Source organism: Delphinapterus leucas, chromosome 14, assembly GCF_059928025.1.
Source record: "Delphinapterus leucas isolate spDelLeu-1000000601 "Yukka" chromosome 14, BTC_Dleu_Yukka2, whole genome shotgun sequence".
NCBI lineage: Eukaryota > Metazoa > Chordata > Mammalia > Artiodactyla > Monodontidae > Delphinapterus > Delphinapterus leucas.
Genome location: NC_143142.1, coordinates 82,882,201 through 82,905,203, shown reverse-complemented (window position 1 = coordinate 82,905,203; position 23,003 = coordinate 82,882,201).

Genomic DNA, 23,003 nt, shown 5'->3' with positions numbered 1-23,003 from the left:
AAAATATTTATATTTTCATCCTTCTCTCCTATCACTTGACTCTGAGAAAATATGGCAAAATACGTGAAAGAGTGAGCAGCAACTGGTCCATTTAGTTTTTCCAAATGTAAATAATAACCAGACATGTAAATTCACCACCATTTATTCATTCCTAATCTCTTTTGAGCAATGGCAGTGTTTCATTTTTGCCTAAATCATTTTTCGTATTATATTCTTCTTGCTTTCAAGTATACAGATCCAACCAGGAAAACGCAACCTCACTAGGCATTTCAAATAGAGGAGATCTATTGCAGGAGATTTGTAGATGCTTAGATTCTGTAAAAGCCCACATAGCCGGTATCCATGCTTCTGCTACAAGACACTATATGGCCGGTGTTCAGAATGCCAGAGGCTGGAGACAGACTAACTGTTGCTGCTAGAATAACACTGACAGCAACTGGAAAACCAGGAAATCCCTCTTCTCTTTCTCCTCCTTTGTACAATCTTCTCTAGTACTTTCTATTAGCAGAACCTAAGAGCATGCTGTTTTTCAAGCGAATCTGGGAAATACCATTTGCAGATTCGCAGCCTCATCATTACCAAGTTGAGCACAAAAGCATGGGCTTGAAGCAAAGAGACTACAGGGAATTACTAACACACCATGGCAAGAAAGTGTCTTTATTCGAGGCTGAAACACACCACTGTTCAATAGTGAAAGTTCACTTAATACTGTCAGTTCAGCTTGGAATTAAAATCCAGCTTCCCATTTTCTAGCTAAACACCAAACATCTTCTCAGTTCCTTCCTCTGTACAATGAGAATTAAAATGTATTACTTAGAAGGATTTTGAATGGTTAAATTGAGTAAGGAATTATATACAAAAGAATGCCCAACAAAAGGATCATACCCCATGATCAAGTGGGGTCTATATCCGGAATGCAAGGATTCTTCAATATACGCAAATCAATCAATGTGATAAACCACATTAACAAATGGAAGGAGAAAAACCATATGGTCATCTCAATAGATGCAGAGAAAGCTTTCGACAAAAGTCAACACCCATTTATGATAAAAACCCTGCAGAAAGTAGGCATAGAGGGAACTTTCCTCAACATAATAAAGGCCATATATGGCAAACCCACGGCCAACATCATCCTCAATGGTGAAAAACTGAAAGCATTTCCAGTAAGATTAGGAAAAAGACAAGGTTGCCCACTCTCACCACTCTTATTCAACATTGTTTTGGAAGTTTTAGCCACAACAATCAGAGAAGAAAAAGAAATAAAAGGAATGCAAATCAGAAAAGAAGAAGTAGAACTGTCACTGTTTGCAGATGACATGATACTATACATAGAGAATCCTAAAGATGCTACCAGAAAACTACTAGAGCTAATCAATGAATTTGGTAAAGTAGCAGGACACAAATATAATGCACAGAAATCTCTTGCATTCCTATACACTAATGATGAAATATCTGAAAGAGAGATTATGGAAACACTCCCATCTACCATTGCAACAAATAAAATACCTAGGAATAAACCTATCTAAGGAGACAAAAGACCTGTATGCAGAAAATTATAAGACACTGATGAAAGAAATTAAAGATGATACAAATAGATGGAGAGATATACCATGTTCTTGGATTGGAAGAATCAACATTGTGAAAATGACTCTACTACCCAAAGCAATCTACAGATTCAATGCAATCCCTATCAAACTACCACTGGCATTTTTCACAGAACTAGAACAAAAAATCTCACAATTTGTATGGAAACACAAAAGACCCTGAATAGCCAAAGCAATCTTGAGAACGAAAAACGGAGCTGGAGGAATCAGGCTCCCTGACTTCAGACTATACTACATAGCTACAGTAATCAAGACAGTATGGTACTGACACAAAAACAGGAAGATAGATCAATGGAACAGGATAGAAAGCCCAGAGATAAACCCACGCACATATGGTCACCTTATCTTTGATAAAGGAGGCAAGAATATACAGTGGAGAAAAGACATCCTCTTCAATAAGTGGTGCTGGGAAAACTGGACAGCTACATGTAGAAGTATGAAATTAGAACACTCCCTAACACCATACAAAAAAATAAACTCAAAATGGATTAAAGACCTAAATGTAAGTCCAGACAGCATAAAACTCTTAGAGGGAAACATAGGCAGAACACTCTATGACATAAATCACAACAAGATCCTTTTTGACCCACCTCCTAGAGAAATGGAAATAAAAACAAATGGGACCTACTGAAACTTCAAAGCTTTTGCACAGCAAAGGAAACCATAAACAAGACCAAAAGACAACCCTCAGAATGTCAGATGCTTCATTTGCAAATATTTTCTCCCAAAGGATTTATCTCCAAAATTTACAAGCAGCTCATGCAGCTCAGTATCAAAAAAACAAACAACCCAATCCAAAAATGGGCAGAAGACCTAAATAGACATTTCTCCAAAGAAGATATATGGATTGCCAACAAACACATGAAAGAATGGTCAACATCATTAATTATTAGAGAAATGCAAATCAAAATTACAATGAGATATCATCTCACACTGGTCAGAATGGCCATCATCAAAATATCTACAAACAACAAATGCTGGAGAGGGTGTGGAGAAAAGGGAACCCTCTTGCACTGTTGGTGGGAATGTAAATTGGTACAGCCACTATGGAGAACAGTATGGAGGTTCCTTAAAAAACTACAAATAGAACTACCATACGACCCAGCAATCCCACTACTGGGCATATACCCTGAGAAAACCATAATTCAAAAAGAGACATGTACCAAAATGTTCATTGCAGCTCTATTTACAATAGCCAGGACACGGAAGCAACCTAAGTGTCCATCAACAGGTGAATAAAGAAGACGTGGCACATATATACAATGGAATATTACTCAGCCATATAAAGAAATGAAATTGAGTTACTTGTAGTGAGGTGGATGGACCTAGAGTCTGTCATACAGAGTGAAGTAAGCCAGGAAGAGAAAGAAATACCATATGCTAACACATATATATGGAATCTAAGGGGGAAAAAATGGTCATGAAGAACCTAGGGGCAAGACGGGAATAAAGACAGACCTACTAGAGAATGGACTTGAGGATACGGGGAGGGGGACGGGTAAGCTGTGACAAAGAAAGAGTGGCATGGACATATATACACTACCACAAGTAAAATAGATAGCTAGTGGGAAGCAGCCGCATAGCACAGGGTGATCAGCTCGGTGGTTTGTGACCATCTAGAGGGGTGGGATAGGGAGGGTGGGAGGGAGGGAGACGCAAAAGCGAAGAGATATGGGAACATATGTATAACTCATTCACTTTGTTATAATAGCAGAAACTAACACACCATTGTAAAGCAATTATACTCCAATAAAGATGTTAAAAAAGAAAAAAGAGTACCCAACAACTAGTAGGCACTCAAGGGTCTACGACTTTCCTCCCTGTTGTACTCCCATGCACCTTATGGCTCTTCCTGTTTCTCCCTATTCCAATTGCTATTTCTATTTCTTCTCCATTGAATCATCTTTGTACTGTTTGTTTGAATCCCCAATGCCCTAAACCTGGACCTATTCTTCACTCCTTTTATATCCCTTACCCTGCAATTCATTTAATTAAAATTTAAATCTCACTTCTACGTGAGTGACTCCCAGTTCTGAATATTCAATTCAGACTCTCTGGAGTTCCAGACACACATATCCAGTTAGTCACTGAAGAGCACCATCTGATCATCTGAAGATACCTTAAACCCAGTATTTCAAGGTGGAACCCATACTTCCTCCACCCAAACCAAAACACACACACACACACACACACACATACACACACACACCACTACTCTAGCTCTATTTTCTTTGGGAGCTAATGCTACTCCTAAATACTCAAGACAAAAGACCCAATAGAAATCTTTCAAATACTCTTCCTTCACTCCATTTAGCCAACTTTGTCCCATCAACATTGGCTGTGTCTCAACGTATTTATCAAACTCGACCACTGCAGTGGTACCTAACATATTACAAACATGTCTTTTACTGCTTCTATGCATCTTACACACTATTGTAAGGTTACTCTTCCCAAAGTGTAGTTTTAATAGCATTGTCCGTCTGTAATGTTAGTAGCATTAATATTTTTATTTCTGCCTAGTGAATTAAAACTAAACATCCACCCTGGCATTCAGGGCTATTTCTATAATGTTTTATCATTCCATTTCTCTATACTTGAGTCCACTCAAAAACAAAAACAAAAAAACTCTACTCATTCTATGGATGCTGTTCCTTCTTCTTTTGGTCTACACAATACTATTCACACTTCTTTTAGGACACTTCTTCTAGTTTACTTTCATATGCAGTAACTGGAGAACAAAAGTGGGGAATACCTTTACTGACAACACAAAAAAAGAAATAGACATATGTATCTTTGAACCATATTGTTTATTTTTAGGAACGGGAGATTTGATCATGCTAAAAGATTGTGATGCCCAGATTTACAAAGGCACAAAAAAAGAGTGTACTCATGAGAGTAAAGCCAAATACTAGGACATTTCCAGAAATACCCTGAAATTTCTACTTTCTTGGATTAAATAATAATAGGGCCAAGGATTGGGTCTAAATTTACATAATCTAAAATCTGAGAGAAGAGTGTGACTGTTAATCTGTCTATATTCAGAGACTCCCCTTGGGAGCAAATGCTATTCAACCTAGGAAACACAGTGCCTGATACTTCCACCTGGAGTGAGGTCCTGCTGGCTCTGGATCAGAGACATAGCTACTGGATCAAGGAGGAAGGATAGTGACAAAATTGTTCTTTATGCTGCTTTGTCCTTGTCTTATCCCATCTATTAAGCAGTAAAATGTTGGAGAAATGAGATTCATGAGTATATTTCCACAACTTACAGCAAAGAGTCTTACCCAAAGTAGGTGACTGATAAGTTTGTTGAAAACGATCATTGAATTTTCTCATTTCGAAAAACAGAAATTTGACTAATTGTTTAGACAAGCTCTAATCAACACATCCCAAATATCATCTTTCTGGCAGAATTCCTCCTCATCCATCTTTCATCAGAAAGGAGTTACTGAGAAGGTCTCTGCTGTTTGCAACTGTGATGCCTGAGCAGGAACCCAGGACTGCTGCCAACAACGTCCCCCAAAAATGCAGGAGAGGACATGCCTTCTACCTTCCAATATCCTGCTCGACTCCCATCAGCAGAATCTCCTTCCTCCAGTCCTTCCCGTAACTCTATAATAAACGCCTTGTATTAAAGTTTGTTTGAAAAAAAATAGTTGCTAAACCTACACAGTCTCATGTGGCCAAAACATTCTCTATTTGTCAGTATAGTTACAGCATAATTTCTGACTGTCTAAAGGAATGATGATATGAGTACACCAGGAACAGAGTGTTTGGTGTGGACAGCAAGGGGGAGGGGGGGTGGGAGGAACTGGGAGGCTGGGATTGACACGCATACACTATTGATACTAAGCATAAAATAGACAACTAACGAGAACCTGCTGTACCGCACAGGGAACTTTTGGAATAAAGTAACCTACTGAAATTTCAACATATTTTGTATGCTTAGCAAAAGATGCTTTTGGTTTTCCCCCTGTTCATGTTTCTCTGAGGTGGCTATGCCTGATTAGGAGAGGCCCTGGTGAGGTAAGTTCAGAATTTCACAATACATCATCTCCCAAGAAGAGTCTAAAAGTGATGTGACTGAATAAATGGAGTTTGAAACAAGCTACTTGCAGAGTAATAACAGCAATTTTGAACATAAAGTTGCATGGTTGCCAGGTCCCCTGTGGGATATTGTGGCTAAGAAAATTCTATTATCCAGATCATATTAATATAGGGATAAAAAAAAAGGATGTATCGGGAACTTATTAAAATGAATGCCACTGTATTACTCTGGGTAAAAAAAGATGATCCGGAAATTACTATTGGGTGCCTCTCCTCCTTCTCATCAAGCATCAGTCACATTTTAATTGTAGGATTTGTGTTTCACTCCCTGGTTTTGCCTTTACTTTTTCCTTGTCTGTTTTATGGTGATAAAGTTTGCTGCTCTTAGGGCCTTACTGCCAGCTTCACGTCCTCCAGCAGTGCGTACGGTGGCCACCAGGGAAATTACCTGATGGGATAGCCAAGATCATGTTCAGGACTGAGGGAGTAACTTGAAAACTTCTGATGTCTTCTTCAAATCTTATCATTTAAAAATGTCCACTTTTAATATAGTTTCCACTATTACTTTATTAATACAGAGTAGTTGTATAATGTGTAAAAACCTGTATACAAAATAAATGATATGTATATGCAACAAAAAAACTTATGTAAATACTTGTAACTTTTACTAATGAAGTGTGCGATCAAAAACATTTGGACCCTACTGCTCTCATGAGCCAGTTAGTCACAATCCTTGATGTCGAGGAAAAGGGAAAACCAAGAGTAATCATCCATGCCGTCAGGAGGATTCTCGGAAAACAGTTCAGCAGTATGTGTTATTTGAAAAGTTTGGAGGTCATAAGCCATCAGTAACGTAATTAAAAACCTTACCAACTCTGGGTGACTGATAACTAGTTTCTGAGCCACGCAGTTACCCTGACAAGGTGGTGTCGTGCTGCCTTTCACCAATGACAGCTCTGCCAGGATGAGAGAAGCATCTCAAACCATTCCCTTAGTGTCTCCTCTTTTCCTAGTACCACCAAGTTAACTAACAGTCTCCAATTCAGGCTCAGTTTCTGCCAATTTCCAATTAATTCTTGAGCAGGAAAGATGGGGCTACATACTAGCTGGGCAATACAGATAAGCTGTCCAGCTCCAAGAACAAGGTGGGGCAGCCCCAGGACCATTCCTGGGCACCACAGTCTCTCCCCACCTCCAGTTCATCTGCCTGTTCCTTTGCACTGGGCCTCGCTTCCCATTCTCTCACCAGCTCTCACCTGCCTACAGGTGCTGGAGCCTGTGCTGCACTAAGGACCCCTCCAGCCTTTGCCAGCATCCTCTTGATTGGATAAAGTATATCTCCTCAAACACATTATTGGCTCCAACTGTATTCTCAATGAGCCATGCCTCTACCCAGACTATGTATAGACTGACTGCCTAGAACTGTCAGCCACCATTCCCTACCTACACAGCCCTGTGCAGCATGTTCTAGACACTCAACTAGGCACTGATAGTACAGCATTGAAGAAGCCAAATCTGTTCCACGGAACTTATAAGAGGAACTCTCGTGAAGGCTGATTCTCACTCCCCCATAGTTGCCCTAACTCACTTGACCTTAGGTGTTCTCTTGTTTATGAAAGTAAGTACATGTGGTAAACATTATAATGGACTATTAAACTAGCCACCAACCATACTTCCCCCCCAAAATATTTTTAAGCTCACAGAACTTTCCAATATATTTGTATATATACTACAAGTACATATATAATTACAGTATATTAAATGTATTAGCCTTAAAAAGCAGAAACAAGTATATTCTATATGCATTGTTCTGTAATCTGTGTCTACTTCAACATCACATCTCATATCAGCATATACCAGTTTTATTTTTTCTTAGGGTAAGCTGTGACAAAGTGAGAGAGTGGCATGGACATATATACACTACCAAACGTAAAATAGCTAGCTAGTGGGAAGCAGCCGCATAGCACAGGGAGATCAGCTCGGTGCTTTGTGACCACCTAGAGGGGTGGGATAGGGAGGGTGGGAGGGAGGGAGACGCAAGAGGGAAGAGATATGGGAACATATGTATATGTATAACTGATTCACTTTGTTATAAAGTGGAAACTAACACACCATTGTAAAGCAATTATACTCCAATAAAGATGTTAAAAAATAGTTACATAATACTCCATATAGAAAGAACACCAGCTGTTTCCCTTAGGGATTTATTACAGAGCTGAATTAATTCTTCTTGTTCTAAGTTCTTCCTCCATTTTCCCACCAGTTCACCCAAAGTCTGAGTAAGCTTCAAAATCACGACCACAGAAATTGCTAAGCACGTATACACAAACGCACATATACAAAAATAAGTACTTTTGAAATAGGGAGGGAAGATAAGATAGGACATTGAAAGCTACGGAAAAAAACACTTCCAAAAATCAAGTATCTCTTATTAATTCATGAATTCTGTTTATAATTTTAATAGTGTGATTTTGTGAGAGTAAATGATTTAAATACCACTGTCATTCATTTTAAAGCACTTTGTTTTTAAAAGGGTTAAATAGAAGATAGATTTCAAGGTTAGGCTGTGTTTGGTTGACCTATAAACTTCCATGTCAGAATAGCATCATTCACTCTAACATTAGGATTTGCTGCAGGCGTTCTTGTATCTAAATGGAGCATTCCGCAATGCAACTTGGGGTACAACCATTAGTTATACTATGAGAAAACTAATTTCTGTGGGTAACAGAGTAACACATGATGCAGCTCAGCATCCATGAATTTAGAGAATATAACCTGGTAATATACTGCATGCTTATTGAGCAAAACAGAAAATTCTCATCTTGGTAAGCCACTGGATCTATGGCCTTCTATTGCCCAAGAAGCACTCCCTTGAAAAAGCTCACATGAGAAAATCACTTTCAAGATAACATTCTTCACATTTATGAGGTGGTATTTCTCCTACACTATAAAATATATTTTAATTATGATATTAGGTCATCATTTTATACTAGAAAGGGACCTGGATTTGGACTCAGACAGTACCCCTTGATTTTTGGCTAGGGCCCTGAACATGTTCTATTTTCTTATCTCTCAAATGGGAATAGAAAACTTGGTACACTCTTAAACTGGTGCATAATAGACATAGAAGCACTCTGCATTATGTAAAGCACAGAAATAAACTAAAGTGTCAAAAAAAATGAGGACATTAGGGCAGAAACAAGGCTGAATACTGTGCACGGAACATGAATGAGTATTCTTTATTTCTGCAACAGAAAGCTGAAATGAAACTGGTGGCAATGTCCACCATGGACAGGAAATTGGCCTCGACTCCCACTGTGCTTCTGATTGGCTGGGCATATGGAGTACTTGAGACATGACAGAAGACCTAACAGTTGAAATATGCCAGGAAGTCTCTCTTAGCTTTATTCCGAAGCTGATGAATCGGTTTGCAGGGCAGAAATTGAGACACAGATGTAGAGAACAAACGTATGGACACCAAGGGGGAAAGCGGTGGGGGGGGGGGGGGTGATGAATTGGGAGATTGGGATTGACATATATACACTAATATTATAAAATGGATAATAAGAACCTGCTGTATAAAAAATAAAGAATTTTTTAAAATAAATGAAATATTGGTAATATTCTAGGCAATTTGCTTAAAATCTCACATGACTATATTATATATGAAGAATAAGCACTATTGTAAAGGATATTTTCCTTCAGTCAACAACTGTTGGTTAAGATCTGAGTCACAGATTTTACAGAAATGGAGAGTTGGAAGATGTGAGGAATCATGCGAAATTTGTAATAAACTAAGCTTTTATCAAAATGCTGTGTCCAATAAGCAAATTGATTGTTACCAAAAGATCTTCAAATCCTTATCAGAATTTTGCATAAAATTTTTTTCTGTATCCAATTACACACCTATTCATACTTGGGTCTGTGACCACATTCTTAGCAACCAAAATTATATAGGGTGTGTAGGACCCTCAGCCTGGAATGTAAGGAATGATAGGATTCTTTGACTGAAAAAGGGATTGCAACCCACTTACTTTCTAGATTGAAATATACTATGAAATTTGAGGAATATTATAAGCTTCATGACATCATCATGAGCCTGTTGAGATGCTTCCTGATTTTATAAGAAATGTCCATGTAAGCTATTGGCTAGGCTGAATTTCCATTGGGAGGCTCTGGAAGGGAAAATCTGTTGCAATTTTTTTTTTTTTTTTTTTTTTTTAACATGCAGAGCTCAATTCCTTGCAGTTATAGGATTTAGGTTCCTGTTTCCTTGCTAGCTGTCAGTAGAGGCCGATTTTAGCTCCCGGAGGTGCCCCCATTCTCCACCCTTAGCCCCCTCCATCTACAAGCCCACAACAGAGAGTCAGACCCTTCTTGTTCTTTTTTTTTTTTTTTTTTTTTTTTGTTTTGTTTTGTTTGTTTCTTCTTTTGCGTTACGCGGGCCTCTCACTGCTGTGGCCTCTCCCGTTGCAGAGCACAGGCTCCGGACGCGCAGGCTCAGCAGCCACGGCTCACGGGCCCAGCCGCTCCGCGGCATGCGGGATCCTCCCGGACCGGGGCACGAACCCGTGTCCCCTGCATTGTCAGGCGGACCCTCAACCACTGCGCCACCAGGGAAGCCCCCTTCTTGTTCTTTGAACTTTTGACTTCCATTCTGTGCCCAGCCAGAGAAAGCTCTCTGCTTTTTAAGGGCTCATGAGCTTAGGTCAACACATCTGTGTCATCTTCCTATCTTTAGGTCAACTGATACAGTACTTTAATTACAAGTGCAACATTTCTTCACAACAATACCTAGGTTAGTATTTGATTAAATAACTGGGCAAAGATGTGTGTACAACAATGGCCAAGAATTTCAGGGTCACCTTAGAACTCAGCCTACCACACATCCCCAAACTCTACATAAAGTTATGTTCTATGTACACACACAAGTTTGCATTCCAAGAAATTCCCCTTTTCCCCTATGATCCTATGAACAAAGGAGCCCTCTGAGTTATCACAGGACCTAAGTACATCCTAATGGAAAGAGCCCAATTCTGTATCTGAGCCTCCCTGGTCTCGGGTCTGAAGGCCAGGACCAAAGTCCAATGTCCTTAAGTTCTCAGTAAACATGGCTCCCCAAATGCCTTTGGTGACATCTGACTCTAGGGTAGAAATACTCTGGTATAGAATATGGAGAGCCCCAAACTGCTGGCTTTCTACATGTTTATGTGTTGTCCACTGCCCATTTTTAAAACATCTGTTCTTAGAATCAGTGAATAATATTTTATAATATAAATACAGTACTTAAAACTAAACAACTAATACTCAACTCCTGACCCTATATAGTTTAGGCCAAAAGTATTTGTAATATTTTTTAAAAATCACAGGAAAATTCAAGGGCCTGGTGTTTGATATTTACAATATTAACATTTAGTAATTTCCTACTGCTTTGTAATTAGAGTCGACTCCTAAGGGGTAGAACATAATTGCTCATTTTGTAGACATGGTACTTCTGGATCAAGAAGTGATTAAAATATTTATACTGCACAGCTTGTTCATTTCACTTATAGTATCAGATTAATTTACTCTGATTCTCTGTGCATCGGTATTTTTGCTTTTCTTCTCTAAAATGGCACTTCAAAGAAAATAACATCATAGTCTTAACACCTAGTTGTACATTTGAAATAAAATGGTAACAAATTAATATAGAGCCTGGTCTGTGTTTATTGTAAATATATTTCCTATGTACAAGATGTAAAATACAAACAGACTTAATAGTTAAAATCATTGAGTAAAACTTCCCCAAATTTTGTAATTTGCTAGTGATGTATGGTTTAAAACTTTTCATCTATGTTAGAAATATTTTAAGTACGGAAAATTTTCCTAATTGTGATGAAAAAATTTAATAATATAAATAACTTATTGTCTTACTTTCTAGCATGGTATATACTGTTCTTTTTTCTTTCACATATATCTATGTATATTTACCTTGGGGAATTTAAATATTCAAAATGGAATCTGTGCAAATGCTTTTCTAGGTTTTATAAGTTCCTTCCTGTATTTTAGCTTGCAGTTTTAAGTGTCAGATGCTGTGTTTGGGGGAATACTTTAATTATTAGATCTCTGAACAGTTTAATGAAAGTAGTCCCCAAAATCACACTCAGGGAAAGATCTATATTCGGAAATTGGTTTTCAAAGGGCTGCATTTCAAATTACCTGAGTTACAAGGTCAATAGCTAGTAAGGGAAATAATTATTCAGGATTGAGAATGCACAGCCATGGTCTCATCCACGACTAAGTAAATTAGCTTTGGGCACTCCTGACTTAAGCTAAAATAAAGAAGTGAATATGAGAGGTTTAATTAAGTGACCAAAACACAAGCTCCCAAGTCCCCTTTTAGTCATCTGTACGAAACTATATTACTGAAAATCAAATCTATCCACAATCAATTTTAATGTCATTTCTGAAATACACTGAGGAAATACAGAGTTCAGCCTGGGGGCCATTGAGTTTGTATCTGGAGCCTTGCTGCCCTAAGGAGAGGTTCAAAGATGGAAGGACTGTCAGAACGCGGCACCCCGTTACCACTCAACATCCACTGCCTGTAGTGCCTGACAACATGAAAGAAAAGAAAAGAAGCTTGTCTAGTTAGACCCTAATATCTCCTAGATGACATTGTTGTAAATCCCTTAAGCAAAATAGAAAACAAGAATTAAGTTAGGAAGAGAGACATGACCAAATATGAATGCACAAAATCTCTCTGGCCAGCCAAAGATCTCTGTGGTCAACATTATTGATTTCACCTGGAGGCAAAATGTTCCTTGTAACAAACTAACCAAAAGAATCATTTCCAGAGGATGGGGGGAGGGGGAGGGGAGAGTAAAAGATAGGGAAGGGAACACCTGCAAAGCATCAGGCAAATGGGGAAAGAATCCAGTAGAAAACCAACAATCAACACTGGAGCCAAGATGTGAAGCTCAATTTGTTCTCATTTTTAAGATGTCATCTCTCATTAAAAAAACACGTTAATAAGTTTAAATTAAACATCACTACATATTTTGGGAGAAAGCTGAGTCCAACATGGAGGCAACTCTAGGGCACGTTTTAGAGTTTCTCTGAATTCCTAAAGCTTGCCTTCAAGCTAAGTAAGGAGAAGGCCAGAGAACGCGTCCAAACTCGTAAAGACATCCAGGTAACAACAGGGCCTTCAGGGATAATCGGTGTGTTGAACGGATTTCTCTCCACACTCAGGTGTCTGCGCACACTCCCAAGAGCACCAGTTTCCAAAGAGGCTGGTCGTGAGATGCAGGTGACCTTGCCCCCCGACCAGGGCATGGACAACTGCTCTTGTCCTTTTCTGGTTCCATGTTCCCACACTCGGAAGGTCTGCTACATGTCAGCCACTTAGACACCATAGCCAACATGACCACCAACCAGCCCCAATCCATTATCCCTCCATCTCTCTACCACTTGGTCCTTACTTCACCTTCAGTCCAGTCACTTCTTCCTTCCTGTTGTCACAAGTTTGTGGAAACTGACAAATGTATGACAAGATGCTGGTAAACACACTCTCACACAAACAAACCAACCCTAGTCCCTCATCAATGAGGTCTGCTGATTTCCGAGGTCAAACACTCCCATCAGGGCTGATCGCATGCTGCCCACCTGACCTCAGGAACAGGAAGTTAGGAGATGTGCACAGCTGTCTTTCAGGGCCCAGAGCAACCCACCACAGCTCACCTCTGAAGGTAAGCTGAGGAGCCCAATGAAAGGAGCTTTGTGAATTAACAGCCAAGAGGTGAGTCCTTGAAAGCCACAGAAACCACCATCCAGCCTCTGTCTTCTTCACACCCTGGGGTGCTGGATTTCAACTTAATAGATTATTTGATAAATATACCTCCCTTGGACTCTGTCCTTGCTGTCCCTGGAAGTGTATGGTTTTTATTGGGGGATACATGGACCTCAAGGAGCTCCTTTCTCAACCCTCAACAAGCATGTCTACAGAACCCTTTCCTTTACTGGGAAGACAGTGAGAGTAAGGCAAAGACCTGATTGCGAGATGTAGGGCTAATTATTTTATCCCATTCATTTATTTCTTCAACATTCATTTTAACAGAATCATTGTTCCTACTGTCGGAAGTTTTTCTCACCTTTGTAGAGATCTTTGTTCTGTTCTCTATGCCCCTGCAGAACGTATTTCCCACCTGCCTTAAAACATCTAACGCACTGGAATTACTGTTTTACTTAGAGGAGACTGTAAGCTTCTTGAAAACAGGGAGATCTTTTCCTCAACGTTGTATGCCCAGAGCCTAGCAGCCAGCCTGGTGCATAGGAGGAGCTAGGAACCATGGAACAAGGGTAGTGGACAGTAGAACGTACACTGTCCAGGAAGGCAGGCAGACTGAGGGCACGCCCAGCTCTGCTGTTAACTGGTTATGACATTTCCATCACTTATTTCATCTCTCAGGCTCCAGGGAACTGTTTATAAAATGAAAAGATGAGTGGGAACTTTTTCAGGATACTTTTAATACTAAATGCTTACAAATTTAACTTATACTTCTACCGGGGATGACACTAATATCTACTAAAAAGATATCGCTTTCAAGTCCCAGGAAGAAAATGGATAATGCCAACGGAATTGAAAATAAATCCTTTTGTTCTCAACAATACGTGATTTTCAGTATTGTATTGCCTGTCACTGAACAGAGACGACACATGAGGGAAACGAATGAGGCGGCCTTTACTTCCTTAGTCGGCCAGCCCTTTGTGTCTGAAACGCTGCTGGTACTTTTTCACACGCTAAAGGGAAAAACGAGGGCCAAAACCCACAGATATTTTTGAATCAGCTTTTATTTTTCCATGGCCAGGAAAAGGAACTAGATGCACCTCATTCCTGATGGTTAACGGAAGACTTGACCCAAAAGTCAAATTTTAATATTTAATGAATGTCTGCTGAAATATTTCATTTGCCATTTTATATAAATATAATTCTTTCAACCTGGATGAATTTCAAATTGTAAATAACCCTGAAGGAGTTAACACCAGTGGTTTGCTGCTAAACAGCCCCATGGCTCCCGGATGAAAAAAAGTTAAAAGTCCTGGCTTTTGGCATTTGCTGATTTCCATGGCACAAATACTTCCACAAGGGTCAGTTTCAACGTTGTAACTGTTTAACAACTGGCTCACTAAATTCCCAAGTATTTAAGATTTGGCTTTCCTGAGGGGGTAGCAGAAGGCTCCAGCACACCACCAGAACACACAGACTTCACAAAAATTTATACAGTACAGCTCTGAACCTCTGCTCTAAAATGTTGCTACAGAAAAGCGTAGCCCCTGAACCGACAGCACTGGCAGAATCTCAGACAGGTATTGGCAGTCTTCAGTGCTCCTGGCCTGTCACCTTTTTTGTAAATAAAGCTTTATTAGAACAAGTCGTGTCCATTTGTTTACATATGGTCTATAACTGTTTTTGCACTGCAGTAGCAGAGATAAGTGGAAATCTTATGGCCCACAGAGCCTAAAATAGTTACTATTTGGCATTTTAACAAGAAAGATTACCAAATCTCCCAACTAGGAGGCTGTTGGAAATGCAGACACTCAGGCCCCACCCAGACTTACTAACAGAATCTCTATGTTACAAGACGTTCGGGCAATTCTTATGGAAATTCAAGCGTGAAAAGCATTGCTCTGGAGCCTGCTAGGATAGGAGGAGCAGAGTCAGGGCCTCACGGATCAGAAGGGGTGTTATCAGGGCAGGCTTCTGCCAGACACAAAGAGTCGGAAGGAGGTTTTCTTTAAGGCAGATACTGCGAGGAACTGACTAAGAAGCCTGCAGGGAGCTGGCAAGGCAAGGTCAAAACCCATAGGGTAGGGGCTTCCTTGGTGGCGCAGTGGTTGAGAGTCCGCCTGCAGATGCAGGGGACACGGGTTCGTGCCCCGGTCCGGGAGGATCCCACATGCCGCGGAGCGGCTGGGCCCGTGAGCCATGGCCGCTGAGCCTGCACGTCCGGAGCCTGTGCTCCGCAACGGGAGAGGCCACGGCAGTGAGAGGCCCGCGTACCGCAAAAAAAAAAAAAAAAAAAAAAACCCATAGGGTAGACCATCAGGAAAAGCAGGAAGGAACTCTGGGGCGCGAATTGAAGCTTCTATCCAAAGGCAGAATTTCCTCTTCCTCAGGGAATCCTCAGGGCTACTCCTAATCCTTTCTACTCATTGAATCCGGCCCCTCGGGTTATCTAGAATAATCTCCCTTATTTAAAGTCAACTGATTAGTGCCTTAATCACGTCTGTAACACACCTTCACAGCAAAACCTAGATCACTGTCTGAATAGCTGGGGACTAACACTCAGCCGAAGTGACACACAAACTGGGCATCATAGCAGAGCAGGAGATAGGCGAGTGAAGGGAAGATACAGACAGGATACACTGCAGAATAAATGCAACAGGTATTACTGAGTTAAATATCTCCAATTCATAATACTTCAGAGGGGTAGACGTGACCCTATGGGTTTCAAATAGTAAAGGTAATTATCAATTCTGATATCACAAAAAAGATTGGGATACGATACTCTATAAATTCTAATAAACCTTGGTAAAATCATCTTAAGAAATTAGGTGATAAAAAAAAAGGAAACTAGACCCCTGAAATATCTATGGTCTCCAAAAGAATCATTGTTATATAGCAATGAATGATATCAATGATCTCTCCCCAATGGATCTTAATATAAAATATAATTTAGTCAGTTTAGAACCTGGTGGCTGTTAAACTCCAAGGGATTAGTCTTGGACCCGATAATCAAAAATATTTCTGAACTTCTAAAGACCAGAAAAAAAATTTTTTTTTTCAGTGAGTTGATGATACAGGTTTCCAATTGTAATGAGATGCTAGTCAAAACAACTCTTTAGATATCTCTTGGGGTCTTTGCTTGCCAAAGACAGCATAATATTTTCTCATTATTAGCTCTTCAGCAGAAAAGGAAAGCAGATATCATGTTCTTTTCCACCTCACCGAGGAAAGGGCATTTCGAACCAGTAATTTAGAGTGCCAAAATGAAGGGAAGATGGCTACAGAGCTTACAGCGATGTGTAATTATTCCACTGAAAGAAATGGGCTGTGAATATGTCTGTAGATTCTGCTTCAAGAGCAGCTCTCCTGAGGAATCTGATTTAGGAAGACGCAAACTTACCAAACAACTCTTGTCAAGCACAGACTCCTCATTTCCTTACTGCATGTCACGGTGCTCTAGGAGAATATTTTTGTGACCACCAAACTGAGATATCAAACCCAGGGTATGTTTAGACTTCAGTCATCTACTACATCAAAGTGTATGGTAATCTCTATATTTTAATATACAAATCTATGTAGTTTGGAAGACACCCATCTCTTTAATTTAAAAGTTTGACCTCTGGGAACATCCCATGTTCATCCTAAAACATAGTTGGAGTGCTTACCCATGTGTCAAGCTCCCTAAAAGAAATTGGAGGGGCCAGAACAGGGATTCTTGACTGTGACTGCAGAACAGAACCTGATGGGGTACTTTTTAAGATACAAACATCTGTGCTGTAACACAAACCCATGGATCCCAGAGTTAGGATCCATGGGAGTGGAGCCCGGGATTAGGTAAACGGAAAAGCTCTCAGGTTGATTACAAGGTGCAGTCAGGGTGGAGAATTCCCAGGGAGAAGAATTCAGGCAACGGCCTGAAAAATACGCAACGCTCCACTTTCACTCGATAGCTGTTCAAGGGAGGAAAGGAAGTCGCAAGTGCCCCCTTAGTCAAGCACCGAGAGTGCGCAGTGTTTGGAAGAGAAGTTAGGGTTTCAGGAGGGTGTTGTTTAGGAGCTCGGGCTTTGCCTATGGATGACCAGGGTCCCCTTTCCTACAGCGCCACCACTGCCACCCAGCTTCTCTCGTCTGAACTCTCCCGCGGGCTCCCCCTTCCTGCTCCCACTCTATCCTGTTCCCCACTCAGTAACTGCAGTGCTCTTTCTAAGATGTGAATATAAGCCACAAATCACATCCCTCTAACTTCCCTCCAGCCACACGTACCTCTGTCCATTCCTCAAATCCAGCCACCCCACCTCCTGTCCCAGGGTCTTCAAAATGGTACCCGCCCATCTACAAGCTCTCGTGTACTTAACCTTGTTCAATTTCTTAGGTCAAAACTGTTCCTTCCTGGGGGAATGCTTCACTCAGCCTCTATACTGTTACAGCACTTTGCACAGCTCACAAATGCTGTTTATTTGGGTGATACTAGCGTTCATTTCTCCTGCCACATTTGAAGCCTCATGAGGACAGTGGGCATGTTTCTTTCGATCTCGCTTCCCCTCAACACTTAGCACACAGGGCCTTGCCCGCAGCAGACATGCTGGATGAATATTCCTCGTATTACACAAGACAACGCATAGAAAGAGCTCAGCAGCTGTAGAACTCAGGGGCTTCATCTACCATAATTTAAGCACAACGTAGTATGTTCTACCTATGGCATGTGAAGATTTTAAAATATGAAATATACCAATTAACAAATATTCATATCCTGGGCTACCATCCAAAGTAAATACCACAGATAGTATAAGTTTTTATTTGGAATAGTATTTGCTAAAGATTGCTGGAAAATCCTATGGTGACAAATACAAAATCACAGGCAAAAAAATAAGCTTTGCTGTGATATTAAGAAAGAGTAGAAGAGGTACAGGATATATCACACTGTGTTTAAGTGATACTGTTATCTGAACTCTAAGTTTTCAATATAGGGGAAGGTTTAAAACTCTCTGGAGTGGGCTTCCCTGGTTCCAGTGGTTGAGAGTCCGCCTGCCGATGCAGGGGACTTGGGTTCGTGCCCCAGTCTGGGAAGATCCCACATGCCGCGGAGTGGCTGGGCCCGTGAGCCATGGCCGCTGAGCCTGCGCGTCCGGAGCCTGTGCTCTGCAACAGGAGAGGCCACAGCAGTGAGAGGCCCGCGTACCGGAAAAAAAAAAAAAAAAAACAACCTATCTGGAGTAACATTTTAATATCAAGGCAAGGAATTGAGGCCTCAACCAGGAAGACTACAAAAAAAAAAAACACATGAAGTTCAAAAGAATACGTTGCCTGTGAACATCTATGGGCCATTCCCTTCCTCAGCTCTGAGTTTCATGAATTGACACTGCAGGGCAGAGAGTTTCACTGAACATAGTTTTTTCAACTGGACCAAAGCTGATAATTTTTTACCATAATTAAAACTTAAACCAACCACTCTCAACTAAACAGCAGTCAAATGATGTAAACCTCGTTAATATATAGGCTTTTTAAAAAAAAAAGTGCCCCTAATGGTAGTGTAGTAGGTAAACGAAGCATTGCACATACCACCTGTCCCATTCATTCATCAAGATCAGAGAAACTCATGGTCCAATAATTGTTTTTTCTGCATGTGGCTGTAACAGATCCTAAGTTAACACAGTGGGGATGAGTGCTTCTGGCCAGGGCCTGGACTTGGCCATTGCTCAGCTCTGACCTCAGTTCCTCGTGTCATGAAGGCAAATGTCAAGCATGCCCTAAGCAATCAAGATGTACCCATCACAATGGCTGCACTTTTAATGAGTTTTTTTTCTCCTGAACCTATCATGTGGAACTGGAGCTTGATTCTCATTGGTTCTCATCCCCTAAGCTTGCCACTTCACAAGTAGAAATTTCCAATCCACGGGTTCACTCCCTCCGAAGGTGCCAACTCAAAACTGGTGCTTCCCCTATGCTCATAGAAGCACTATTTACAATAACCAAGATTTAGAAACAACCTAAATGTCCATCAACAGATGAATGGATAAAGAAAATGTTATATATATATATATATATATATATATTATACACACACACACACAATGGAATATTACTCGGCCACAAAAAAAGAATGAAACAATGCCATTTGCAGCAACATGGATGGACCTAGAGATTCTCATACTAAGTGAAGGAAGTCAGACAGACAAATACCATATGACATCACTTACATGTGGAATCTAAAATACGACACAAATGAACATACCTATGAAACAGACTCACAGACAGAGAAGAGACTTGTGGCTGCCCGGGGGGTGGGGAGCAGGGAGGGAAGGATTGGGAGTTTGGGATTAGCAGATGCAAAGTAGTATACGTGGAATGGATAAACAATAAGGTCCTACTGCAGATCACAAGGAACTATATTCAGTGTCCTGTGATAAACCATAATGGAAAAGAATATGAAAAAGAATTTATGTATAACTGAATCACTTTGCTGTAGAGCAGAAATTAACATTGTAAATCAACTATACCTCAATAAAAATTTTTTTTCTCATTTTAAAAAATAAAGAATAAAACTGGTGCTTATTTCTTAGTCCCTCCCAGTCTTTTATTCTAGATTTTACCCTTGTATACACATTTCTAGGAAGTGCAAGGTTTTTCTTTCCAAAATCAAAATAATGCCCCAAATAAAATTCTCTTATGAGATTTACTTTTGTAGGTTTGGGCTGTCAGATTCTGTGCTTGAGATAAGAGCAGAAGACAGAACTCATCTGTGGTCACAATGTCTATGAACCTCTAAAGGTTTTGGCTGAAGACAAAAAGAATGCATTATATGGCAGAAAATTCTAAAGTAGAAATGGAGTCCATTTTTCTTCTACGGAAGGGGATGGCTACTCCCACTCATGTAGCATGAGGTGCTGTCAGTCATGTGTCTGCATTCGGGTAAACCCGCCTTGCATGTCTTCAGGGTATCCTTATTTTTATATCCCCTCTCATAAGTAAAGGTGCTGGCCAAATGCTATGAGTTGCCTCATGCAACATTTTACAGGGGTGATCTCTTCCCATCAGTGCCCAGGCATCGACCTGAGAAAGGATGTGAGAAAAAGGTGAGCTATTCTAGGATCATCTTCTTAGTTGACCCAGACTTGTGTTCTCAGTTGTATTTGTTGAATAAATGAATCAATTGACCATCAGCTTGAACAGAAACTTTTAGGCGAAACTACCTGGTGAATACTGCTTTTGTTTCTGGAGGAAAATATTACACTGTAGAGGCTGTGTGATTAAAAAAAAAAAATCAATAGTCAGTGACTTTTAAAATACATTTTTCAATGTCAAGGTCTCTCTAAACAACAAATGTATACATGCACACCCACACATAATTGCATGAATACATAAAATTTGAATTGTATAAGAAGTTAACTCTTTTGTTTGTGTTTCCTTTTTATTGGAATATATTATCTAATTGATTGGTGATATGTTTCAAAACACAGCCAATTTAGGGCATGTCCAAAGGGCAGAGGAGCCGACATGAAAGGGCTGCTAATGGCCAGATCTGAACCAATCAGAACAAAATGGTAGTAATGGATTATACCCCACAGAACAGAAGAAACCAGAAGAGTATACTGATATAACAATTCAATAAACAAACGGAGAAAACAGTTCTCTTCTGTAGTATAATTCCAACTAACAAATGTATAAAGAAAAATAAAAACAGAGAAATCACCATTTGGCAACACTTACAGTAAAATGAGTATGCTAACTTCTGATGAAAACCAGGACGTTTACATGGTCTCCAAGAATGTCTTCAGAATCATTTATCGATTACAAAAAGAAATGATAAACTTGCAGCAGAGAAACTCAGCAGACAACACCTTGCCCAGGAGATTAAAGTTAATATCACCATGAACTGAACAACAACCATCAACCTATAGGTCTCCTGAGATGATGCACTGAGAGGGACACATTATCACTTTGTGGTATTCTTGCCAAGAATGTGCAACATGAATATAGTCATAAAGAAAAGTCAGAAACCAAAGGCAGGGCGTATACTACCAAATAACTGGGCCAGTACTCTTCAAAACTCTGAAGGACCTAAAGCATAAAGACTGAGGTACTGTTATAGACTAAAGGATACCAAGGAGACATGAAAACTAGATGTAATTCATGATATTAGTTTTGATCCTGGACCGGAGAGAGAACATTACTGACAACTGGCAAAATTAAAGCAAGTCCTAGAGCTTAATAACATTTATCAAGTTACGGGTTTTTTAAGATGTTGGCATTTTAGGGACTTCCCTGGTGGTGCAGTGGTTAAGAATCCGCCTGCCAATGCAGGGTACACGGGTTCAATCCCTGGTCCAGGAAGATCCCACATGCCGTGGAGCAACTAAGCCCCTGCACCACAACTACTGAGCCTGTGCTCTAGAGCCTGTGAGCCACAACTACTGGGCCCGCGTGCCGCAACTACTGAAGCCCGCATGCCTAGAGCCCGTGCTCCGCAATGAGAGAAGCCACCACAATAAGCAGCCCACACACCACAACTAAGAGTAGCCCCCGCTCACCACAACTAGAGAAAGCCCGTGCACAGCAACAAAGACCAGCACAGCCAAAAAATAAATTAATTAAAAAGATGTTAGCACTTTGTACATCTGATGAAATTTATATATTAATAATTGGTAAAGTGTTTATAATTTTGTGTAAATCTGAAATAATGTCAAAATTAAAACTTTTTAGTGATAGAACTCTACAAGAAAACATTCCGTTTTCAAAATGGTCAGAAGATCTGAATAGACACTTCACCGAAGATTATAGTGTATTAAAATACACTCCATATCATCCGTCAGTATGGAATATTAAGTTAAAACGATGAGATACCGCTACATAGCTATTTGGATAAAACCCAAAAAACTGACAATACCGACTGCTGGAAAAGATGTGGAAAAACCGGTATTCTCATATTGCTGACGTGAATGCTAACTGGCACAGCCACTCCGGAAGACAGTTTGACAGTTTCTTATAGAATTAGTTACTTGCCCAACTGATCTTAAAACTCATGTCCGCACAAAAACCTGCATGAAAATGTTTATAGTAGCCCTATTCAGAATCACCCAAAACTAATCAACCAAGATGGCCTTCAACAGGTAAATGGATAAACTGTGGTATATCCATGAAGTAGATTATTATTCAGAATGTTTTGAGCTCTCCAGCCATTAAGAAGATACATACTGTGTGACTGCAATTGTATGTATCTACAGAGGGAAACTACAGAAGCAGTAAAAAGATCAGTGGTTTCCAGGTGTTTGGGGGGGAGGAAGGGATGGAATAGCACATCTGGCAAAAGAGGGCTTGATTTTCACTTCAGGGATGTATCATTCTAGGGCAGTTTCTTCTCTATCGGAACTAGACATGAAGTGTCCAACTGACTCCGAAAAGGTAACTACAATGAGAAAGAATGGTCTATTAAAACTCAAAAGTAAAATTCGAGTTAGTGATATGGTAAGAAAGAAACGATGTGCTGGTTGTTGGAATCTCTTGAAAGAAAAGATGGAAAAGGACACAAACACTGGATCGATAAGGATGCACACTAAGATCTTGCCTATATTTTCCTGCTATCTAAA